This window comes from Simochromis diagramma, unplaced genomic scaffold (assembly GCF_900408965.1).
Source record: "Simochromis diagramma unplaced genomic scaffold, fSimDia1.1 OVJJ01000216.1, whole genome shotgun sequence".
Classification (NCBI taxonomy): domain Eukaryota; kingdom Metazoa; phylum Chordata; class Actinopteri; order Cichliformes; family Cichlidae; genus Simochromis; species Simochromis diagramma.
This window is the reverse complement of record NW_024386883.1, coordinates 16863784-16877980: the sequence shown is the minus strand read 5'-3', so window position 1 is coordinate 16877980 and position 14197 is coordinate 16863784. Positions and strand designations below refer to the sequence as shown.

The window sequence follows — 14197 nt, the reverse complement described above, 5'->3', positions numbered from 1 at the left end:
ACTGGTTGCTGGCAGTTGCTAGTGTGAAAAGTGGCTGCAAAGCGGTAGAGTCCAGCACTAAAAACCTGGTGATTGCAGTAGTTGCTATGACTGCAATGGGTAGTTTCCCGTAGTTTGCCCGGAAGATGCCGACTTCTGCAAACACTTTGAAATGAAGTAAATGAAGTAAATGAAGTAAATGGTGTTTGCAGACTGGTTGGCGTCTTCCATGCAAACTGCAGGCATCTGCAGCAATGACAGTATTGACACAGCATCCTCTTTGCAATCAATTTCACCTGATGATGGCCACCAGCAACTTCCAATAAGTTGGAGAATGCGTATTTTTCTCTAATGACAGGAGGTAGCCAGGGTCGTTGTCAACCAGTCTAGGCCTGTGAGAATGAAGCCTTATGTGGAGCAGAAGAGAGACTTCAATGCAGTCTTAACTTTTAAGTTATTGTCTAACATTGATAAAGCTTTTTAAAATTTGATCTGCATTCATAATCTCTGATTTAAGAAAGTCTTGAACCAGAAATCCATTATATGCTACCGAGAGGCTCAGAAATATTAGCTGTTGTCCACAGAGGATAAGTTCTCGACCAGACAGCTCATTCAGAATAAAATATAAGTGAAGAATATCTCTTTTACCCATATATTGTCATTTCTGGATGTTCATAATAAACTTGTTTCCATTATTTTTGAGTCTTTCATATGAATTAATAAACCGTTCCTCTGAAAACCGCTTTAGTGGAAAGCAGCTAAAAGCGTTCAGTGGCTGTAGCTCTGAAGCAAATGCACGTGCTGCTATCACGGTGCATACCTCTGCTTTCACTTCCAAAGAAGTGTTTACATAACTGGACTTGTTCAAAACCTGTCTGATTGTGCAGGAACGCCCAAAAATGTCTTTCTAGCAACCTTTCCCTGCGTCTTTACAATAACAGCAGAGACTTTCATCATATGCAGACAGTTTTTTTAAGCCTTTACCAATAATCCTTCTTTACAATTCACTTTAGTTTTCCAAGTTTCCAACAAGGTTCTCTGTAACTGCAAGAATGTGCCTGAACCAGGTGTGCAAGACACGTTACAGAGATATAAAACCTGACCAGTTCAGCAGAGTCTGACAGAGTTCACGGCCTGTCTCTCCTGACGGCTCGCTATCACTGATAGCTCTACAGCGTTTTTCTTTTAAAGTCGGTAAAGAAAGCATGCAATCTTTTTATGTCACGATCGATATGTTGCAATCGCTACAAAACAGAACATTATTACTGAAAATCATTTTGAGCAGGTGCAGCTCAGGAGGTTGGTGGTTCGATCCCTGGCTGTTTAAAAGTATCATTGTGAGACAGACTCAGCTGAGGGTGGGAAAACGTAAATTTGCCTGCTTATTTTACTCAAGAATCCAAAACCGAGTCAAGTCCACAACCCATCCAACACTTCTACAACATCACTTTCACAAACGGAAAATCTCAAACATTTTTTGCCTCTCTTGTTTCAGCGGCGAAGACGCTGGCACCCGTGGCACCTCGGCTTAACTCTGGGAAACAGTCTGTTTTTACTGGAAACAGGTGAATATATTTTGCTCTGCTGACACCGCTTTTTACCCCCCTGCGCCCCCTCGCCAGTTTAAATAACATCTAAGTTTGATGTGAAAATATGCGCATCTACAAGCATATTAAAACAATTATCATGTCTCACCCTTCTCTCTGACAGCCCCCCCTTGTCTTCCGGCACGGCCGTTCAGAGCAGCGATCAACACTTTCATCTTTAGACAACCCGCCATGCAAACTATGCCTACGTGAAGCATAACCTACCCTGAAGGCTTGTCACCTAAAGAAGAAGCATGACAAGTTGACAGCAGCGAGATGAGAAACAAGCAGCTTGACCCAGGGCAAGAAGCCCACTATTAATTATACAGGCACTTGCACGCGACAGCCACCTGACACGTCAAAAATTACTTCTACATGTCCACAAGATGTCATTAATTACACCAGCACAAGGGGGGATGCTGTTGAACTAGTGCTAATGACGACAGAGTAATTTAAGAAATCAGCGCCACCTGCATTACTGAAACGATGTCATTACCTCATCAAGCGTCGCCTTTAGTTTTGGACGTCTGCTGGCTACTCTTTAATCCCAGAGGCACATGCAAAGTATTAAGTTATGTGTGAGAGGCTGCTTGGAACAACTTGGGCAAAATTAAACGTTGTGCATGTCGCCCTGATCGAGGCTGCCTACCAGCGACCTGAAGTTGGTGCGTGCGTGCGTTTCATGTCAAACACATAATTTAAAGACTCGGCTCAAGCTGGAGAGGGTACTCTTGATACAAAAATGCTACACAGTGTTAAAGTTGCCGTAGCCCATTTCAACTATAGTAACCGTCAGGTTCACACCTTCCTTCTTGGACTCTACTATTCATTATCCAGGGCCTTCTTGCACCAGTGGATCCGTGCATGATGTCTGACACGAGCTCCGCTCACTTTAAGCCAGCTTGCTTCTAATTAGCTGAGCGGCACAAACAGAAGGTTTGAACAGCAGCTGGTTGGAGTTGCTATGGTGTTCACATGGGCAGAGGCTGGCAGTGGGCAGGCTCAGAGTTAAACTTATCTGAACTTTAAAGTTAAAACTGGTCACAACTCGTTTCCTTAATGGTGGGTTTTAACACCTGAGGATAAATCAAAGACGTGGATTGCCGACCATACGAATGATTTCCGGGTTTAACTTGTGATGCAAACCCACCCATATGGAAAAGAAATAGTAAAAACTTATATGATTTACTCATTTAAAGTGGCCACTCTCTCATTACTTTCATATATTGTTTTAGGAAGTATCCAAAACATACAAGTTTCATTTATATAATTTTTCAAGGGATCTTATATCTGTTTTCACTCTTGTATGCTTTTCATACAAGTTTCACACAAGACAGATACAAACTTTATAAGATTTATATATATATATCTTTTCCATATGGGCAGTCATTTTGTTCTATAAGCAGGCTTGAAATGTGACAGAATCCACTCAGTTAAGAAAAAAGTAAAGGGAAGATAAACAAACAATAGTTTGCTGATACTAAAAAACTGATCTCAACTTAGTCTGAGAAGGAGAAAATCTGTGGAAGTCATTTCATATTAATCCCTTTTGTCCCATGCTGCTTTACCTTTTCTAGTAGACTAAGAGGCAGTGTCTTAACTGTTTATTGATGCAGACAGGTAAAAAAATAGAAATCTGGCTGCTGCTGCTCCTGTAACTCACAGGAAAGCTGAACCCCCTCCGACGACCTCGCCAGGATGTGCTGCGATTTGACGCACAGACAACATGATTTACTGCGACTGTACTGAACCCCAGCCAATCCACTTAATGACCTACATGTTTCCAGATGACTTTAGACTAACATAGAGCTTCCTCTCCCAGTCATGTATTTGCTTCCCGGAAGCTCTGCACTGTAGGAAGTGGGCTGCCAACAATGACATCATCATCCTGCACCAGCAGAGGTGACTGCATCTGCATTGAACTGCAACCCCTCCTGTTTCTCTCTCTCTCTGCATCCCAAATTTTGAATGTGCTGTCCTTTGAATGGACTGAATGCTCCAACATAGATGCGCACACACACACGCACGCACGCACACACACACACACACACACACACACACACACAATGATTGCTAACTAACTCATGCTACCAAAGCCCTGCTGGCAAAAGCACAGTAAATCGGCCTCTCTAACCTCTCATGTCTCATGCTCTCACACACACAAACGCACAGGGAGTAATAGAAAGAGTGTGCGTGTCTGTGTGTATGTGTGTGTGATGTGGTCTCTTTGTGCATGAGTGCTCCTGTTTGCTGGAGGACAACTGACTTGTTTATGTGAATACATCAGTGTGACACACACGCATGCACAGAGGGCCTCATTGTTTGTTTGTGTGTCTGTGTGTGCGTGCGTGTGAGAGAGAGAGCGATTACAGGGCTATTCACTGTGCTGTGCTGGCAGGTATTCAGTGTGTGTTTGCGTGTGTGTGTGTGTGTGTGCATGCGTGCTCCCCTTTGGCATAAGTGGTGATTTAGAAAAAGAGAGAGATTGAGGAGGGGGCAGGGGAAAGATGGAGAGAGAAGCACTGGTTGGAAAGGTGGAGGAGAAAAGAGGAGAAGGAGTGAGGATTGGTGGTGGTGATGGCGGGGGGGTCAGGCTGCACAGTCTTTTCGGCAACTCCCGCCAGAGCCGTGGTTGCCATGGCGACGGGGTGAGCGGAAGCAGTGCCTCCCTCGACATATCCTATTAGGGTGAGAGAGTGAGAAAGGGAGGAGAGGGAGGGAAAGGGAGAGAAGAAGAGCTTGGGTCGGGAGACTGAAAGAGAAAGCAGAAGAAGAATAATGGCGGGAAAAGAAAAAGAGAGATGAGGGGAGATAAAAGTGCACGATTGCGTGTGTGTGTGTGTGTGTGTGTGTGTGTGTGTGTGTGTGTGTGTGTGTGTGTGTGTGTGTGTGTGTGTTCGTTCTGGGGAAAAAACGAAAAACAGGAACAGCAACTAAAAGAAAACTTTCACTGGAAAGCTAAATCTAGGCCGCTGAATGAACTTTGACCCATTCTGTCACTCTGACAAACACTAGTTAACTCATATAAGCTCGCCATATTGTTTAATCATCTTGCTGTTCACTCCTCTTGCCCCCAACATTTCACTGTCTCCTCATCTCTTCTGAAAATTTACTGCCAAGTTGCTTTTGAGTAACGCAGGATTTATGAACCCGCAGTGGTTTCCATTTGCGTAGCACTTTGGCCACGCAGAGAGGGGGATTGTGGGAATTTAACCAACACAGAGGCTTCACAAACTCTCAAAAGCCAGAGGCGGGTGGCTCTGCAGCGATTACGCCATATCTAGGTCTTATCCTGATAGGTTAACAAGGCGGCTTCAACAGAAAAGGGAAGATCAACAAAGAGGAAGGGAAAAAAATAGCACAAAATGAGATGCGGAAGCAAAGGCCACAGAGGAGATTTTCAAAGTAAATTTAACCCCGCTTCTACCTCACTGTGATGAACAACAGCACTTACAAGAACAAGTGTAGCCCGCATATTCATACGCATATTTCTGACACTGACTGTATACAGCTATGCAGACGTGGTTCTGGAAAGCTCTGCGTACCACCTACGGACTACCAACGCAGCACCATGCCGAGCCCTCACCCACTGCTGATTATACAGTGGGCATCTTCAGGTTGTCATTAGATTACATTTATTCCTGACTGATTGCCAAAAACTATTCATTGTTTTCTCCTGCTTTGGAATCTTCTAACTACAAACTGTTGAAGTTTGCATGATGGAAGAAACAACAGAGAGAACAAGCATAAAAACTAGACTGACGTGAAGAATCCTTTGGATAATCCTCAAAGTTTCTCAGTTGAGTAAAAGAGAAAAAAAAAGGGCTAGTAGTGGAGTCTCTTCCCCAACTTTCCATCCACTTCTGATGGAATTTGGCTAGTACGAGTTGAAGCAAGTGTAAAATTTCACATCTCACATCACCTCCATTTGACCTTTTGATGTCTATTTTGACCTTGGACCCGATGTTCCTGTTAGCAGAGGAAAATATGCTTTTTTAAAGCATTAAAACATCCCACAAACGCTCGTTTTAATCGTTTTTCTCAGTATATGCTGTTAAAAGTAGCATGACTCAGTGAAACACGTATAACCTTCGTATTTCCTCTGTTGGTTTCCTGCACTACTAACTCATTAAATAAGCTTAGCTGCTGAGACATCCGTGCACATGCATGCAGCCAAGTTACCAACGTCATGTCATAATGTTCTGGGTAACTGATGAAAATAACATCCCACCTCAGCAAGCCAGGTTCTAAATAAATTCAGCAGAGCTGTATCTGTGAACTGCTATGGTTTTTTAAAGGATCATCCATCTTCTCTGTATAAAACTTTAAATGTTTAAATTATCATAGTGAGGAAAAGAGAAATTTGACCATAAACAGATAAGAATACAAGCTGGAAAATATGTAAACAATGCAGGCAGGTGTAACATGTCAACAAGTTAAATACCTTGGAAACAGTAACCAATCAGCTCATTTAATTTGTCAAAATCCCAAACAAACAGCAAGTTTTATCTCTGAAGCAGACATCTGCACACGTCTGAAAGGTCGTTCACCACTGAAATCTGTTAAATAGGCTTTAAAAGTTGTTTTTACTATTTTCTGGAATTCTATAGATGAAATAATTCTAATAGATAATAATCCAAATAATAAGAACTGAATAAACACAGTCCTTAGTTGCAGCTCTATCACAACAAGTTGTCTTATTTTTAAAACTCTGGGCTAGAACCATACCACTTTAATACAGTCTTATGGTAAATAAAGTTTGCTTTGCACGTCTTCTAGAGTGGACCTGACATTTCTTATTTCTGTCTGAGTAACCACTTTATGTGCTGGTCTCACATACAAGCAGCCAAGCAGCAAAAAGCGCAGTATGATCCACAGACCATAATATTTCATATTTCCTGAGGTTTAAATAAAGATTGTCATCTGTTTCTGATGAATAATTTGTTGCATCTGACAGCTTGTTTAGATATAACTTGTCAAAGTCCTCCATTGCTACTGCTCGTACTCCTATATTCACATTTCCCCCCCTTGATTTCATGCCTTCACTCACTAGGATTTGTGTTGTCTTGCTGAGACAAACATATAACAATCTACAACATATAACAATCATCATTCAGAGTCCAGACTGAATTAGTATTTGGAGGGAAAAAATGCATCCTGTTCAAACAAAGGGTTAGCAAATAATCATCTTGACAGGGTTGCTGTTTGCAGCACAAATGAGTTAGAACAAAGGGTACAATAACGATAATAATAATAATAATAATAATAATAATAATAATAATAACAGTCTTAACTTGAGTAAATATGAGGCATGTAGCATTAATGTTTTAGGCTCCCAGTGGAGTTTTATAGCAGGAGGATCTGCTTCCTGGAGACTTTATCTTTGGACAGGAAAGTCCACTCCCCTCTGTTGGAGACAGCCACAGAGGTGTGGCCAGCACACACTCACACACACACACTCTCTGCTTAATGATGTCTTGCGCAATACTACTCCACCCAGCCCCCACCCTTCACTAACCCAAACCACACCACAACAATGCACACATATACACACTCCTTCTCCCAGGCCTCACATGTGAACGTAATTAAGCTCTGAAATACAAGATGTTTCCTTAAAAGTAAATAAATCAGTTTATCGGGTTCGCCTTGATGTTACACTTTCTGAAAACTTTCCTGCAATTGGTTCTGGTATTTAGGCAAAAAATAATCAGCTGAGGCAAGCACCAAAATATGATCCTGGCATTGCTAATAAACATTTAAAGTTGCCTTTGCTCTTCAAGCAAACAACGTGCCATTCTGCACTCAAATCCTCCAGACTCACACTGTTCTGCTAGCACATTTTACTATAATGTACGTATATGTATTAACATAAACTAAGTTTTAATAGGTTTTTATGATTATTTAATTGTGTCCGTGCATATGAACTACACATATAAAAAGGCCCAAGTACGGAGCCTTGAGGAGCTCCAAACTCATTTGCAGGGCGGGACAAACTCATTTCTGTTATGGAGATAAATGCACAACTATAACATCATAAACTGATCTTGTGAAAGCTATAAATGGAAATAAACAGAAGGATTTTACTATGTCAGTAACTGAGATGAACTAATAACCCAGACATCGTAGACGTGCAACAATGTGCTTAGAAATGCAGGCTGGTCATGTTTTCAGAACAGTGTTGACTGCACAGTTGTCCTCTGGTTAAATTCTTGGCAACATTGTGTCCGCTTACTTAATCAGACACGCATCAGAAACGCCAAAAATAAACAAAGGAGCTACAGATAAATAAACCGGGTATATCTGTGTAACTGTGTGACAAAACAGAGATTAAAATGATCCTTCCTAAGGCAGGATTTAGGAAATTTAAAGAGAAGGGAAAAACATTTCTAACTATTTCAGTAAAAAGGAAATCCAGTTAATATCACAGCTTTGCAAATTGTTAAGAGAGGTCATTCAATGTGATGATGGGAAACACAATTAGTCCTTGTTATTCAAGTACATGTAATTTCAAGCATATATTTAAGGTCAAGCACAAGTTCACTACGCTATTACAAACAATACTTTTTGTGTTACTCCTCTGCTACATTGTTTTTATCCACACACACACACACACTAAAGCATGGGCTACTTTTGACATTCATTTCTTGGATTCTTAGCCAAACCTCAACCATAACCAGCATATTCCCAAACCTACCCTTAAACCCTTAAAACCATGCCAAGTGGAACTGCAGTGTAACCAAACTGGGAACATTATGACTGTGACACATCCACTAACCAAGTGTATCTTTTTCACTTGCAACAACATGTGAATAACGACATTTTATCTCACCTACTCTGTGGCTGTTCGCACTACAGTAAAGACAATACTCTCTGAGGCTCTGTGTGAAGGTCTCTCTCACACCCTGCAGAATTTTAGCACTCATACATATAAACACAAAGACACGCTGTTCTAACTGACAATGGCACAGAGAATATACATGTAAAGTGTGGCTAGACTTCAGTGGAGTTATGGGGTGAGGGTGGCGACAGCATGAAGCCCCTCAAACAGACTGGAAAAGGCTTATTTTGGTAAATTAACTCAACCTAATTATGTCACCTAGCTAAATTCTGTCTTTAAAATTCAATCGTAGAGACACATTCTCATGATTTTTCTAAAACCTAGAAGACACTACAGTACACGGGTATCAGCTGAGAATGAAAAACAGACTGTTTCCTGCCCGGCATGAAATTTCCCTCTTTTATTTATCTCTGCTCCAAAACACTCGCTGCTAACAGACACAGCCCGTCCTGCCTTTCCCACATACCGTCATAAATGCAAATCTATGCTTGTGCTATATAGCTGGAGTGCAAACATAAAGCATGTGATGCCTCGCCTCAAAAACGGCTCAGCACATCAAGGGTTATTTTAATCAATAACGACAATGATTGTGCGTAATTTTGTGGATCTCTGGAATTACAAATATGAATATGAATTTGCCAAATAGCCAAAAACTGTAAAGAAAAATTAGTTATTTTTGAGATTAAGATTTGACAAATGGTGGTAGCTTAAAATATAAGCATTTAAAATCGCAGCCATCTCTCCTTGAAATTATTTTTTGTGCAAGATGTAATTGAAAACTAAACTGAATTAAATATTAGTCAATTTCCTTTACATAGCACCAAGTCACAACAGCAGTCGCTTCTACAGTCGATTCTACAATAATACAGAGAAAACCCCAAGAATCAGACAGCCCTCTATGAGCGAGCACGTGGCGACAGTGGCAAGGAAAAACTCCCTTTTAACAGGAAGAAAATCCCTGGACGAACAAGGCTCAGAGAGAGGCGGCCATCTGGGGCTGATCGCTTTGCAAATGTGTAGTATGTTAGCAAAAATGTTAATTTCTAATGAATTAGAAATAGTTCAAGTGGTTTCTCTGCTGTCCCAGCGGATGAAGGTAATGGAAGCACAGAAATGCATTACCATGAACGGTGCCCGGCTCTCTCATTTGTCGGATTAATTCTACATTTATCTAGCACGCGCACTACAATGCTGTTTAAATGTCAGTACTTTTGGACAATACAGCGATTCTTAACTGTTCATGCACCTCCCCGTTTTTCAGACCAACACAATCCACTTGCCCTGCGGTTTCTCTCTGTTATCTTTCCCGTATTGAAAACCCAGAGAGAAGCTAGCCTGACTCTGCATCTCCCTGCGTTTCAGCTTCATAAATAACAAAAAAAGTATTGAACACAGAGGAAGGTGAAATGGATGGCAGTCATAATCCTGCAGCACAGCCTGTCCTTATCTGACTGTCCACACCCTTTCAAACCTCTCTACCTTCACTCCTCTCTCTCACCCATCTGTGCACTTCCCTCATCTGTCTCCTCTCTGACAATCTCTTTCCCCTCCTTCTGCTTTTCTGTCCACATTTCCAACAGCTTCTTCTCTTCAACGCCTCACCCTTCCCGCTGACAAACACCTTTCACTCCTTCTGCTATAAGTTCGCTTTGGCAATGGCTGCTATACTGTGCGAGCGACTCCAGCAAGTCTCACCTTATCATTACTGTTCACACCCTTTACTGTACAGCCTTCCCTGTCTGTTTATAACAGGGTGTATCGACCTACCTATCAGCTTAACAGTAAAGCTTGAAATGTCAAAAGGTGTAGCAACTCGTCTGCACTGCAAAACCTGTGAGCCCGGCCAGGGCGACACAAAAACGCTCCCATGTATTTATCGGCTTGTAATTATATTTAATTGGCACACAGCAGTGAAGCCACCAATAATCACAGCATCCATAATGAGGATGACAAACTAACTAGCCAGCGCACCAACTACTAATAGCCACGAGGAGAGCGAGGGAACCGAGTGCAACACTTGAAGAACAAACAATGAGCAAAATACTCCTAAAGCTTTATCGAAGGATTAAAAAGATAAGAATAAGTGGCATAAGTGCCTTATCAGTGCTTTTTTTTTAATTCAATAAAATTCTGACTTGCTGAACTTAAGTTAGGAGTGTTTTCTTTTACATGACTATTTCCCATGAGTGAGCTCGACCAGTCATAACATGTCAAATGAGCTGTGAAACTATGAGAAGCTTAAAAATATATCGACATACGCTGCAATCCTTTTTTAGAAGCCCGGAAGATATAAAATCTTTTCTTGAAAGGAAATGCCATAAAATAACTTTGATTTGTTTACTTTCAGAATCCTAATTTTCATAATCTCTACAATGTTTACAATATTTATTAGTATTTATTTTATGTCTAAAATGTTTGTGGATACTGCTGGAATTTGTGAATTTCCTCCAGGGGATGAATAAAGTATCCACCCATCCATCCTGAACAACTGTAAGCTGTAAATACTTAGATGAGCCTAAAATAATATTAAAAAGACAGAGACGAGTTAAGATGTGACAAAATGCACAAAATGCAGCTCAGTTTCTTGGTTCCCAGTCTATGGGAAAATCTCTATTGGTGTGTATTTCTGAGCAAAGACCAGAAAAAGACAAACTCCTCTGCATCAATCAGAAGGACAGAAGATGCAGATATATGCTGCTTAATTTATTAGTAAATGCTCAGACATAAATAGTCTGATCCTGAGAATGAAATCCGCTGGGGAATTCACGGGTAACTCCAGCAGGACTTTCGTCAGTATGTATCCCACAGGCTCTTGTCATGTAAAACTTGGCTTGGCTGCGACCTCTGACCTCCTCACTATTCATTTCACGGAGCTCATTCTGCTGATGCGCTCCCTGAAAAGCCACTCGGGATTAAAAAAGGTGAAATTTGCTGCTTGAAGTGCAAAACCTTAACAACCTTAACAGACTTTTTCCACATGAGAGCAAATAAATGTTTGTTTACAAAGTGTGTTTAATGACTTCCTACAACTCTACCCATCCATTAAACTTTACCCACTAATGTCAGACCATGCCTAATCTTCCACCATCACGTCAGCCAAGCGGAAAGCTTCACTGTAACCTTTGCGAGAAGCCGTGTTTTTCCCCCGAGAGGCTCCACTTCCACTGGCCTGGAAGTGGAGTCGACCACCATTTGTCAAATCTTAATCTGAAATCTCAAAAATAACCAATTTTTCTTTACAGTTTTTGGCAGTTTTTAGTTTTCTGTCACTCCGATAGGGACGTAAATTCCGCCATCACTTGGCAATTTTTGTCTGACCGTGGAGGTCATGCACAGGGATACGCTACACCAGAGGTCCCCAACCCCCGGGCCTCGGACCGGTACCGGTCCGTGAGTCGTTTGGTACCGGGCCGCGAGAGTTGAGGCTCACGTGTGAAATGTGTAGTTTTCAGGGTTTTTATCGGTTTTCAGCGTTATTTTGTTATCGTTTTTATCGTTTACTCGGTTTTCCTTGGTCTTTTCACGTGTGTTATGAATAAATTTTCTTTTTTTCGGTACCGGTACTAGTTTTATGTTGTTGTATTTATCCGCGACACCTTAAAGGCCGGTCTGTGAAAATATTGTCGGGCAAAAACCGGTCCGTGGCGCAAAAAAGGTTGGAGACCGCTGCGCTACACAACAATGCACCAACCACGCACACGCCCTTCAGCTGCACCTCAACCAGACTTCAGAGTAGTAGAACATGAAAGGCCACACCTCGGTCACCACCATAGCTGAACACTGCATCGAGATATCATCTAGTATTTCACGAAAACTAAAACAACCTCACAACTACACCAAACTCTTCCTCCTCCTCATACTTCCTAAAATTAATCACCACGCTTGCTCAGTTCAACCTCACCCATCCCGCAAACATCTCTCTGCTCACTCCTGCATCAAATTTGTTCTCTTACACGTCCCTCATTCCCTTCGCCTCTATATCGTCAACTCATCCCGTCACGCAGTGAAGTCTTAAGTGCTTCAACTGAAGGCAGCTGGCCTTCTTAGGTTAAGGAAATGTTTCCTATCTCACATCTGCGGTGCTTTTTCAGTTCTAAAAGGTGATGGGGGGAGCACCAGGTATTTAACTCCTAGTGGGGGTTCAGGCTGTGGATGTAGTCCTGAGAGTTGTTGACCCACCCGATGGTCTGTGAGTCGTTAAGCTTACTACCAGTCAAGGGACGGATTCTTTGTCTTCATGACCCTTAAAGGAAGTCCTGGATAACTGAGGCTTTCTCCGTTTTGGCTTCCCGTCCACACTGAGGCGGCATTTTCCTCAAGGAAAAACGATGCGTTTGAAACGATGACGCATTTTAGTCATGTGATGCAGTCACGTGACAAATGAAACAAAGATAGCGGAGGCCATTATACAGCAGTTGTTTTGATTTCTCTCAGTTTTGATTATTATCAGTTTGTACATGCTCCAGATAGCTTTTCTTAAAATTCTTTAATTCCCACTCGCTTTTGCGCATGCGCAGGACTGGAACGTAAGCGTTTTGGGCCGTTTCAATGTGGACGCGCAACTCTGTGAAAACGACTGAAAACGCTAGTGTGGACGCGGAGCGTTTCCAGAGGAAAACGCCGTTTTCAAATCTATCCGGGCTAGTGTGGACGTAGCCTGAGAAACTGAACAGACGTCATGCTGTGAAACGCTTAGCACTGTGCACTACTGCATCATTGCACCTATAAATACACTATACATGCTGTTATTGTCCGTGTGTGTATCTGTTAAGTACATTGAGAGCACAGAAAAAAACCCAAAAGAGCCCAATTCCTTGATCAGAATCCAATAAAGCTTATTCTGACTCTGATGTAATGCCGCTTTAACTCAAACCCTGCTGTTTTTGACAAAGCTTGTTTGAAACATGTGAAACAATTACTATTTTTTTTTATCAAAAAGCACAAAACAGGCAGTTTACTCCCATTTTAAAACAAAATAGTAGCAATAATAACAAAATGAAAAGAGATGAATTCATAAAAGAGGTACAGGTCTGACACAGAGATAAAAATCAAACACACACACAGGTGCTCATAGTTTTCTTCTTAAATAATGCAGCAATGACTGCTGAACTGTTGACTCAATGGCTAGGGTGTGTGGGTGACAGCTGGCATGATCCAATCGCAACATGATCTCTTTTTAAATAAGGTTTGAGCAAACGTGTTCACCCTATTCTACATTTCTACAATACTGTTACTGTTACTTGTACTCTCTGCAGTGTTTAAATGCTTACATATACACACACAGTTACTGTCCCTCCACACATACGACTCGGTTCTGCTTCTATGCCCCAGCTTTGTTTACTATTTCCCACCGAGGCGTCTAGACTTCTGATTGGCCAACATTTCTACACGGTTAGGAATATATCGCCACCTGTTGCTTTGGCATGTTCCTAGCAGCGTTTTCCTTCATTTCTGCGTTTACATGTGGACGGGATTATTTTTTAAAACGACAACGGAAAATCTCAGTTTTCAAAAATACCCGTGTACGTGTGGACGTAGCCTAACAGCCTGCTGTCACAGGCAAACAGGTGCAAGTTTTCAATCACAAAGAGCACACATTCCTGCTAAACTGCACAACCTGTACACAATCTATTTGCTCAGGTGAACGCATATAAATGAAAAGGATGTTTTTCTGGATTTGTGAAGCTGATGCACCAGCCAACAGCTACATTATCATAATATCAAGCTTGAAATAACATAAATTAACCTTAAAGTAAATTTACAGTTATTTCAAAAATCCGTGCTCGTGCCTTGT

At 41.6% G+C, this 14197-nt stretch overlaps 1 protein-coding gene and 1 long non-coding RNA gene across 5 annotated transcripts in view; both read right to left on the bottom strand.

Moving 5' to 3' along the window:
* klf8 (Kruppel-like factor 8) overlaps positions 1-14197 on the bottom strand; it is an 84621-nt gene that overhangs the window by 24202 nt on the left and 46222 nt on the right. The window lies entirely within an intron of this gene.
* On the bottom strand, positions 463-13999 carry LOC120733974. 2 transcript variants are annotated; one of them, XR_005695933.1, is made up of 2 exons: positions 13989-13999; positions 463-1572 (listed from the first exon to the last, which is right to left on the bottom strand). It is a non-coding gene; the product is annotated as an uncharacterized LOC120733974 (long non-coding RNA). The 2 variants fall into 2 exon arrangements; XR_005695932.1 differs by lacking the exon at positions 463-1572 and adding an exon at positions 3799-9407.